Below are 10,769 nucleotides of genomic sequence, written 5' to 3'. Positions count from 1 at the left end.
CACATAGAATCTGAGTGTGATTCAACAGATGTTTTGTACAACACCCAACACTAGATTACAACTCCTGAAAGAGCAGTAGAAAATGTTATGGAGGCTAGTGAGTGGTAGAAATAGTTGAAGGTTCTATTTTGTTATTGAATTGTAGAGAATAATCTATTGTATATTAATTAATTTTCAGTTATGGCTTGTGGATGATTAACATGATTGGATGTCAATTATGGAATATTCCTTGGGGATCATGCAGAAGTAGCAGTGAAGGTTGTGAATTTTAAGGAATCCTTACTCGATATGGCTCTAATAAACCCTTTCGTTATTCAAATTCATCTGGGAGTATTTGATGGAAATCCAATAATGCGGTCCTTTGATAATATTTTACCTCATGATATTTGTAGTGAACAACATCAACAACTGGCATTGGAGGCTGCAAGGAAGGCGATAATTCTATGAAAAAACAATAATAGAGCATTTCCATTATACCAAACAAAAAGTAGATCATTTTTTGCGATTGGACCCAATGTAAATATCACCAATGCCATGATCAAACATTATGCAGGTAATCCCAATACTCACTTAAATTTTTCTAGAAACCAAACTTATTCAATTCAATGAGTTTTTTATTTTGAGATGATTAAGCTCAGAGCCAAGACCAAATTCCCATTATTAGCAGCAAAAATTCTCACCATTGGTTACCTTGGGAGATCAGAATGAATTCTTAATTTTCATCATGACAATCTACTTATTGGTTTTCTTTAGTTCACCTGCACATGATTTTGTCCATAGAGATCTTTGTATTCTAGGTTAATCTCCTTATCACCCATCCTTTAGTATGATAAATATTATTTTACTTATAGCCTGAAGCTTACCATGATCATTGGTTTCCAAACCTTCAACATTTTATGGTTAATCCTAGTGTTCTCCTATTTATGACTGTATCCATTTGTCATAAAATGCCAAATTTTCTCATAGAATATCTCGATTATTTATGAAAATCCAGATTTCAATCAGTGATTCTAAAATAGAAATGGAATTTTCCATTGCACAACTCTCTTTAGCTATATTTACATCTATAATGATAATTTTTTGGCTAGGCTCGATCACATTGTTAGCTCCTTTCAACTTCTCAATGTATGGAATGTGAGTTTGTGAGGCTTCATCCCCGTAACACTCCTCGATGTGAATTGTATATGTTGCTACTAGTATCTACTAAATATCTAATTGGAAATCTTAATTAACAACAAGAAATTATTGTTTTAGTTCCATTTTACAAATTTCGAGTTTCTTAATATGAACTTTTTCATCTGGTACAATACTTAATAGTTTTAGGTGTTACATTGATGTGAACTATGCTACCTTCTAAACAAATTTCCATTGTATGACATAGAATCGAGAGGCATGAAATATTATGCATACACTAATTTGATTTCTTGTTATAGACCCATGCATGAATTTTGACACCAAACTAGTAAAATGTGGAGGGATATTCTAGCTTTTAACACTATTAGAGGAAATTTGACATAAAAAATTAGATTTATGATCCTCACTTACATCTTCATTTGTTATGAGTTAATTGATCTATATTTAAGAATATTGATCTTACCTGGGGCTATAACAACTCAACTCATTCATAGACACAAAATGGTGGGAGGTATGGCTAGTCTTCTAGTGACATGTGACCTTAATTTGAGTGCTAGATAATCTTGTTGGATTTTGAGTCTATGTAAACTATAATATAAAATTATTTCAATTGAATAGATTCAATAGTATTCATGAATTCCTCTTGAGACTTTGTTAGTTGTGGAAAACTATTAGCCTCCACCTTCTTGGCCATTCAAGGGAATTGTTAATATAGTTAATTTCTAGGTGCGACACAAGGAAAATCTTTAGAAGGATACCCATGGAATAACATGCAACTTTTCTTGAGGGAATAAAATTGGGATAATGGGGTGGAAAAGTAGTGGGAAATCTACTTTAATTCAAGCACTTTTTCAAATGGCAGAGCCCATTGATGGAAAAATTGTAATTGATGACATAGATACATAAACCATAGATCTATATGTTGTGTTCTCATGTCTAGGTATTTTCCATATGACCCAACTTTTTTGTAGCTCGTGGACTTCGATCCCTAGTTGTGGCCAGCTAGGTATGTTATTCAATTAATGAAACTCACACCCATAGAATTGGTTTTAAGAGTTTTAGTGTTCATGTGATGAATATGAACTACTAAAACAAAATCATTAAACCTCTTGAAAGATCCTAGCAAGTGCCAAAGAAGAGAATGAACAATCTAGTATGTACGAGGTAATTTGTCAGTTTGTTGTCCTATCTAACCCACTTCACCATGACGATGCAAAAACCACTAACTAGAATCTTGACCTTCGTGTTAATGTCATGATTATACCTACCTTGGGTGGACGAATCGATGTTGTGAAATTTAGCCCACCAGATGACCGAAGAGTAAGTAGCATGTACACTTTTTTCAGTTCATTTGTCATGTAGCGACAAGTAACATAAATTTTCTTCACTAATATGATGATACATTTTGGCTCATTGATTTTTATTTTGTATGATCAAGATAACATATTTCTTTAAAGGGTGCTAGCTCAATGGAAGAGCACTTACCTTGTAAGTAGGAGGTTGGTGGTTCGATTCCATCATGCCCTAACATGAATTAATCATTGAAGGAAGAAAATGACCGAAGAGTAAGTACCATGTACAATCTTTTCATTTCGTTCATCATGTAGCAACAAGTAAAGTAAATTTTCTTCACTAATATGATGATACATTTTGGCTCATTGATTTTTATTGTGTATGATCAAAATAGCATATTTCTTTAAAGAATGCTAGCTCAATGGAAGAGCACCTACCTTGTAAGTAGGAGGTTGGTGGTTCGATTCCATCATGCTCTAACATGAATTAATCATTGAAGAAACAAAAAATTCACATTTTGTTAAGAGACAAAAATTAATTCTCTTAAAAGACAATAATACTTCTATACTATATTATTTTTATAGTTAAGACAATAATTTAAGACACTTACTTACAATATTTAAAATAATTTATATTTTTTTTCTAATCTAAAATAATTTAGACAAAAATTATCTTAAATTCCCTATTTCGTGTAAATTATGTTAGATTCCGTATTTATATAATAAATTTATATGAAAATTATCTTAAATGTTATCTTAAATTCCGTATTTATACAGTAGTGGAGCGAAACGAATCTTCTATATATAGAATTCACGTAAGCTTGGCTTATCCCAATAAAATAATAAAATATTGTTAATTGTGGGAGGTTCAAAAACTTTGTTGCCGTGTGAGAAAATTCGAAACACGTGGAATCCACATGAAAGCGGATCAATAATCGAACTCGTTTCAGATTTCGATTAGAATATCGCTTGACATCCGAGAACTCCTTTATTTCATTTCCTTCTAAGACAAAGTTGCAGTGTTTTTGTGTATCAGTAATGGTCGTAATCAAAATTCGATTAGAATACCCCTTTATATTTTCGATGAGATAAAGGGATTTGATAACTGAGAGTTCTTTTAATTCGTTTCTTTTTATGGTGCAGTTTTTTTTAGGAAAAAATCAATATAAATTTATATTAAGAAAATATAAAAGTCTTCAATACATAAAGCTGTAAATTGAGCTGAAGAAAAGCCCCACATGATTACAGAAAATGATACATGTAGTCCGAATCATCCATATCTGAAACAGGATAAACCTATATATCACATCTACAAAGCCCGCTTGTCTTATAAAGGCCACAGATTATACAAAAACTAGAAGGAACAGCCCTTCAATGATTAAGTTACAGATAACACATAAGGAAAAAGGAGCAGACAGCTCTGCCTTGGAACAGAGATCCAAAAAGACTCAGACAGCTCTGCCTTGGAAAAGAGATCCAAAAAGACTCATACCAACTTGCCGGAGCAGAAAAAATAAACAACAACTTCCATTTCGCCAAATCCACCAGAACCAACAAGAGATGATAAACAGCGACCTCCAAAATGAAGATTCCCTACTCCACCATATAAAAGCATCCTTAAAGCACCGACTATTGGATATTGGGTGCCCACTTTATAAAGCAGGTGCCCACTTTATAAAGCAGCCGGAAGTGGTAGCAATTTGAAAAAGATGCTGTGAATTCCATCCTCTTATCTCTTCCTATAGTTTGCATCACTCCCCCTGAACTTGGCATGTCCTTGAGACGAGGATTAACAAGTATCACAGGTCGAGAACCAGCTGCTTCAAACATGGCTTGCAAGTCATCAATAATAAAGTTGCCCACAACATTTTGAGGGGCCAGTAAAATGAACATGTCATCTTGGTCAGTGACTTCTTCGGCACATATGGATCCAATGTTAATGAATGTTCCATTTGCATCATAATCACCCCAGTCCATGAATTCCAATATATTCCTAGGTCCAGCCAATTGCAGTGGCATTCCAACCAGCACACCTTCACCCATGGAGCCCTGAACACATACCTTTACACGCTTCCCATCATCAGCAAAAGTGAGAGCAATTACTCGTATAAGCTCCATCAGTGTTCCAATTCTGTACACATTTTACCAGTGTTGAATTTTCCTTCATAGTTCTACATTGTATGTTTGGTATAATGTAGCTATCCATTTGCCCTCATTATATTCCAAAATTCTCCAGACGCACAAGTGGGAAAACACGTCCGTGGGCATAAGGCAAGAGGACTAAATGACATCTCAACGTAAACTCCACCTATTTTCAACAGGATAAAATATTTTATATCCGAGAACACCTCCTCTACTTCATTAAAATACCCCTTTATTAGTCGCTGCCCACGACAAAGCAGGGACTATAGTGATCGCTAACCGTTAAATTCATATTAGTTCTCGTTGACCTCTTCACCAAAATTTAACGTAAGGTTTTGGTATTCCAATATCGTTCAATGGAATTTTAACCACACTTTTCACCTACGTCTCTTATTGTAAACTTCACTTGTCTCGAGAGACATTACAATAGGACATCGTTATTTTATCCAAAGTTTATTTTTTAATCAAAAAGGCTATGTTTTGAATTCACAAAATATCCAAAGTGCTGCTCAAAGTTTTCCCTCATGCATGTTCTTGTTGCCCTGCATGCAGCCTGCTCAAAGTTTTCCCCTCATGCATGTTCTCGTTGCCCTGCATGCAGCGTGTCCCAGATGTCTAAACGGTTGTCCACAGTTGTACATATTTGCCCACAAATCCTTCCTCTGCATGTGCGGTGAGTCAAGAGCACAACAGAAAGTGAGTTTCAGTTTCGAGCGAGTTTGAGGAGCAAAACAGAAAGGGAGTTTTGTTGGAGATCAGATGCACAACAAGCATAAAAACATATACACAGCAATTAAAATCATGCACAGGGACACAACTTTTAACGTGGTTCACCCAACCAATCTGGGCTACGTCCACCAAACTAAGGCATCGGCAATATTTTATTATTCAAACAGGAGATTACATCAATTCTCACACTCCCAGCGATCCGTATGACTACCTATTTTATAGCAAGGAGAATCTAACTGCTTCTCACATCAAATTTAGGATGCATTAAATCTCTCCCAACAACCTGGAGATAATCCAGCAACAGATTTTTTATTGTTGTCACACACTGGGATTTTGCCTATTTTGACTAAAACAGAAAAAATCTCAACAATCTCCACCTTGACAACAATTAGCCTGATGCCCAGTTTGTTTATTATTTCTATCTTTTCTGCAAGCCAAGAGAAGCCAAATACCAACGTAGCTTCTCTAACAAAACTGGTTTCGTGAACATGTATGCACAGTTTTCCTTTGTATGCACCTTTTCAAGAGAAACGCCCCTTTCAGTGATAACCTGTCTTACAAAATGGTACTTAATTGGAATATGCTTTGATTGACTATGATAGGCCAGATTTTTAGCCAAACGTATTGCACTTTGACTATCACAAAGTAACCTGATGCTGTCCTGTAACCTACCAAATTCACCAAGCAACCCTTTCAACCAAACCGCCTCTTTGCAAGCATGCGAAGCAGCAATGTATTCTGCTTCAGTAGTGGATAAAGCAACAATATTTTGTAGCTTTGACATCCAACAAATAGCTCCACCTGCAAGAGTAAAGACATACCCTAAAGTTGACCTTCTCTTATCCAAATCACCTGCAAAATCAGAATCAACATATCCGCAAACAGATTCACTATTCTTATTTTAAGTAATACAATAACTACTTGTGCCTCTCATATACTGAAGCACTCATTTTACTGCTGGCCAGTGCTCTTTACCCGGATTTGCCATATACCTGCCGACAACCCCAACTGCATGTGAACTATCTGGTCGCGTACACACCATCGCATACATCAAACATCCTACTACATTGGCATACAGAATTTGAGACATATAATCATTTTCTTCATCTGTATTAGGACATAAACTGGAAGAAAGCTTGAAATGGGAAGCTAAAAGGACTGACACAGGCTTCAAATTATTCATACCAAACCTCAAAAGTATTTTCTCAACATACTTCTGTTGTGATAGCCACAGCTTACCATTACTCCTGTCTCTGAAAATCTCCATGCCCAAAATCTTTCTTGCCGCTCCTAGATCTTTCATATCAAACGTCCTTGCCATCTGAGTCTTCAACCTGTTGATTTCTTCAATGCTTTTGCTTGCTAAAAGCATATCATCAACATACAACACTAAGATAATGAACATGTCATTATTTAACTGCTTAAAGTAAACACAATGATCATATTCACTTCTTACATATTTCTGACTCAACATGAAATAATCAAACTTCTTATACCACTGCCGAGGCGACTGCTTCAGGCCATATAATGACTTCTTGAGCCTGCAGACAAATTTCTCATTGCGATGCTGAACAAACCCTTCCAGTTGTTCCATATATATTTCCTCATCTAAGTCTCCATGTAGAAATGCAGTCTTAACATCTAACTACTGCAACTCTAAATCAAGCAAAGCCACTAATGCTAACACAATTCTAATTGAAAAAATTTTAACCACTGGTGAAAATATCTCATGAAAGTCTATGCCAGCTTTCTGAGAAAACCCTTTTGCAACCAGTCTCGCTTTGTCCCTATCTTCCGTATCATTCACACTCCGTTTCACCTTGAACACCCACTTGCAGCCCACGGTTTTCCTGCCTTTGGGAAGTTCAACCAGATCCCACGTGCCATTCTTACCTAAGGCCATCATTTCTTCCTTCATGGCTGCTTTCCATTTGTCACTATTTGAACCTTCTACAGCTTCCTGATAACACAAAGGTTCATCATCATTAGCGGTCAAAGCAACTAAAGTAACATAATCATCATACCTTCTCGGAGGACATTTGATCCTTGTAGACCTCCTTAAGGATGTTTCTGGTGCTTCCACAATTGGTTGTCTACCCTCTGTAGGAACTTCTTCATGATCGCCATCTGAGACCTATTCGTGACCTCCATCTGAACCCTGTTCATAATCTGACTCTGAAACCTGTTCATGACTACAATCTGAACTATGGTCATCACAACTATCATCTGAAGTGCTGTCAAACTGAATGTGTTGAAAATCAGATACATCATCCTGTTTCAATTTATTATCTACATCTAACTGTACAAGAGAGGATTCATTAAACTTTACATCCCTGTTGATGATGATTTTGCGGGTAGTAGGATCCCACAATCTAAATCCCTTTGTTCCATCACCATACCCAAAAAAGACATACCTTTTCGATTTCGGATCTAATTTAGTTTGCTGATGTTTAGGCACTAGAGCATATGAATCACAACCAAACACTCTGAGTTTAGAATAGTCACAAGGGTTTCATTTCCATACCTCTTGCGGAATCTTGCAGCCTATTGCCGTTGATGGATTTTGGTTTATCACATAACAAGTTATTTCCACCGCTTCCGTCCACAACTCCTTCTGCAACCCAGCATTACTTAGCATACACCTTGATCTCTCTAGAAGAGTCCTGTTCATGCGTTCAACAACTCCATTTTGCTGAGGAGTATAAACCATGGTCTTATGTCTCTCGATCCCTGCATCCTTGCAATAGCTGTCAAACTCCTTGGAAGTAAACTCACCACCATTGTCAGTTCTTAAACATTTTATAGTTCTACCAGTGTTGTTTTCTACCAATGCTCTAAACTGCTTGAAAACTGTAAAAACATCAGACTTCTTTTTCAACATGTAGACCCATACTTTCTGAGAAAAGTCATCAATAAACGACACAAAATACGACGAGCCACCATACGACGCTGTAGGGACTGGACCCCAAACATCTGAATGAATATAATCAAGTATCCCTTTACTAGTATGTTTGCCTATTTTAAACTTTTGTTTACTTTGTTTTCCAAACAAGCAATGTTTACAGAAATCTAATTTTCCAGATCTTAGATTAGGAAGTAACTTGCGGTCAGCCAAAATTTTCAACCCTCGTTCGCTCATATGGCCCAACCTTTGATGCCATAGACGAATGGAATTACTGTCATGTTCAGACACCGACACATGATCTGACCCTGTTCTACCTTCTAATTGAAAAAGATTTCCTACCTCCTTAGCTTTCATCACTAGTAAGATACCTTTATAGATTTTCATAACTCCACCTTGAATTACAGTTTTATATCCATTCGTATCCAGTGCTCCTAATGAAATTAATTTTTTTCTTAGATCTGGTACATGTCTCACATCAGTTAACATTTTGGTTGTGACATCAAACATTTGTAGTTGTACACTTCCTATTCCAATTATACTGCAAGTGACATCATTACCCATGTACACGACTCCATCATCAACTGATCTATATGTCTTAAAACAGTCTTTATGTATACACATGTGATTTGATGCACCGGAATCTAGCAACCAATTTTGATCATGATTTGACACATTAACAGACAATACCTCATCACTCATACCTGAACCAGATACTGAACCTGTATTTGTGGTGTTGGCTTCCTTCTTTTCTGTCGACGAGCCTTCTTTAGCAGCCTGCTTTCGCTTCCAACAATTATTTTTCAGATGTCCAGCCTTGCAACAATGCCAACACTTCACCTTTGTCTTCTTTCCTTTGGACTTTGAACGAGAGTCGCTATGCTTGCCCCCGGAGTGTCCCTCTCTTGTGCGACCTCTGGCCATCATTACCTCTGATGTAGAGGTGTCTGCATTTGACCTCTTCCTCGTCTCCTCGGCCAACAAGGCTCCAACAACATCGTCAAACTCAAGGATGTCTGTTGTACTAAAGCTTATGGAAGTAACAAAGTGATCCCAAGATTCGGGCAATGAACACAATAGAGTTATTGCCTTATCCTCTGAATCAAATTTCACATCTAGACTGTCTAATTGCACCGGTAAGGTATTAAAAACATTCAGGTGATCAGTAATTGAGGTACCTTCTTTCATCCGCAAACCATAAAGCTTCCGTTTCAGGAGAATCCGATTTGTCAAAGATTTCGTCATATAGAGCTTCTCAAGCTTCGACCACAGGCCTGCGGCGGTTTTCTCTGACACAATGTTGAACAGAACATCGTCCGCCAGACATAACCGAATTCCGCTCAGAGCTCTATCGTCCATCTCATCCCATTCATCCTCCGTCATGGAAGGAGGCCTTTTGTTTTTCCCCAACAGTGCTTTCGCCACACCTTGTTGAACGAGCAGATCGTGCATCTTTACCTTCTAGATCTCGAAATTATTTTTGCCATTAAATTTCTCTATTTCAAAACGGGCACTCTGTGTTTTGGCCATCTCGTCAAAGAATCTCCAATTTCAATTTAACAAAAAACAAAATTGAATGTCAATAAATGCCTATGCCTCAGATTATCTTCACCTTCTTTTTTTTTTTAAAACAAAAAACAAACCTCTGTGCTTTGCTGTATAAAAATCAGATTAGCATGTAAAATACAAATGGCGCTTGCTAATAATTACAAGAACTGCGCCAAGTGAAAAATGCTTTCAAATTGGCGCGTTTATACCTTTAAAATCCGCGCTAACCAGAGAATCGGCGCATTGGCGCACTTAAATAATTAGTTTCCGCGCTATTTCAGTTTGTTGGTGCGACTGCTTTTGCATTACCCGCGCCAATCCCAAAACAAAAATAAACAACATATCGGTTCTGCGCATTACATACCAAAAAAAAACTGGACCACGCTGAGTTTTAATTCATCACAACGCAGATATTATAACTCGGCGCCACGCAGGTTTCATAGATATCCACGCATTTAAAAAAAAAAAAAATACAGAAATCCACACCGCTTTTAATATATCCACGTTGTATATCAAACATCCCCACTGATATATATATCCACACCGTTTTATATTATATAGTCATGTTGTTTTTAAACAACATATATCCGCGCTGGTTAAAAAAACATATATCCACGATGCATATGGCTTGTCTTCACCACCGGTTCACGTATATGGCTTGTCTTTACCACCGCACCAGGCAAATCCACGCCGTTTTTAAAAAATATATCTGCACCGGTTTTTAAAAAAATATGTCAACGCAGCAGTGATATACACCCATCCGCTGCACAATATTCCAACGTTGTCCAAACGCAGGTGTCCAATATTCCAACGCTGTTTTTAAAAATATATATATATATATCATATATCCACGCAGGTTATAGAGAGTTCAAACAGCACGCTGTCTTTTATGAAACGCTCCAGCACGCAATCTCAGCACTACGGTTCAAACACCTCCACGCGGATTGTAAACGCAGGTATATCAATGCTATTTTATATTTACAAAATATTGTTGAAACGTACCAGGCACCAGGCACAGCTCC

At 37.0% G+C, this 10,769-nt stretch overlaps 1 pseudogene; it reads right to left on the bottom strand.

Moving 5' to 3' along the window:
• Positions 1–4,055: 4,055 nt before the first annotated feature.
• Positions 4,056–4,544, bottom strand: LOC149252104 (adenylate kinase 5, chloroplastic pseudogene; annotated as a pseudogene).
• Positions 4,545–10,769: the final 6,225 nt, after the last annotated feature.

The sequence above is a fragment of the Pinus tabuliformis genome, chromosome 7 (assembly GCF_031772625.1).
Source record: "Pinus tabuliformis cultivar Carrire ecotype Pingquan chromosome 7, CPIR1, whole genome shotgun sequence".
Taxonomy (NCBI): domain Eukaryota; kingdom Viridiplantae; phylum Streptophyta; class Pinopsida; order Pinales; family Pinaceae; genus Pinus; species Pinus tabuliformis.
The sequence above is the reverse complement of the archived record's forward strand: the minus strand, read 5'-3'. Positions and strand labels throughout refer to the sequence as shown.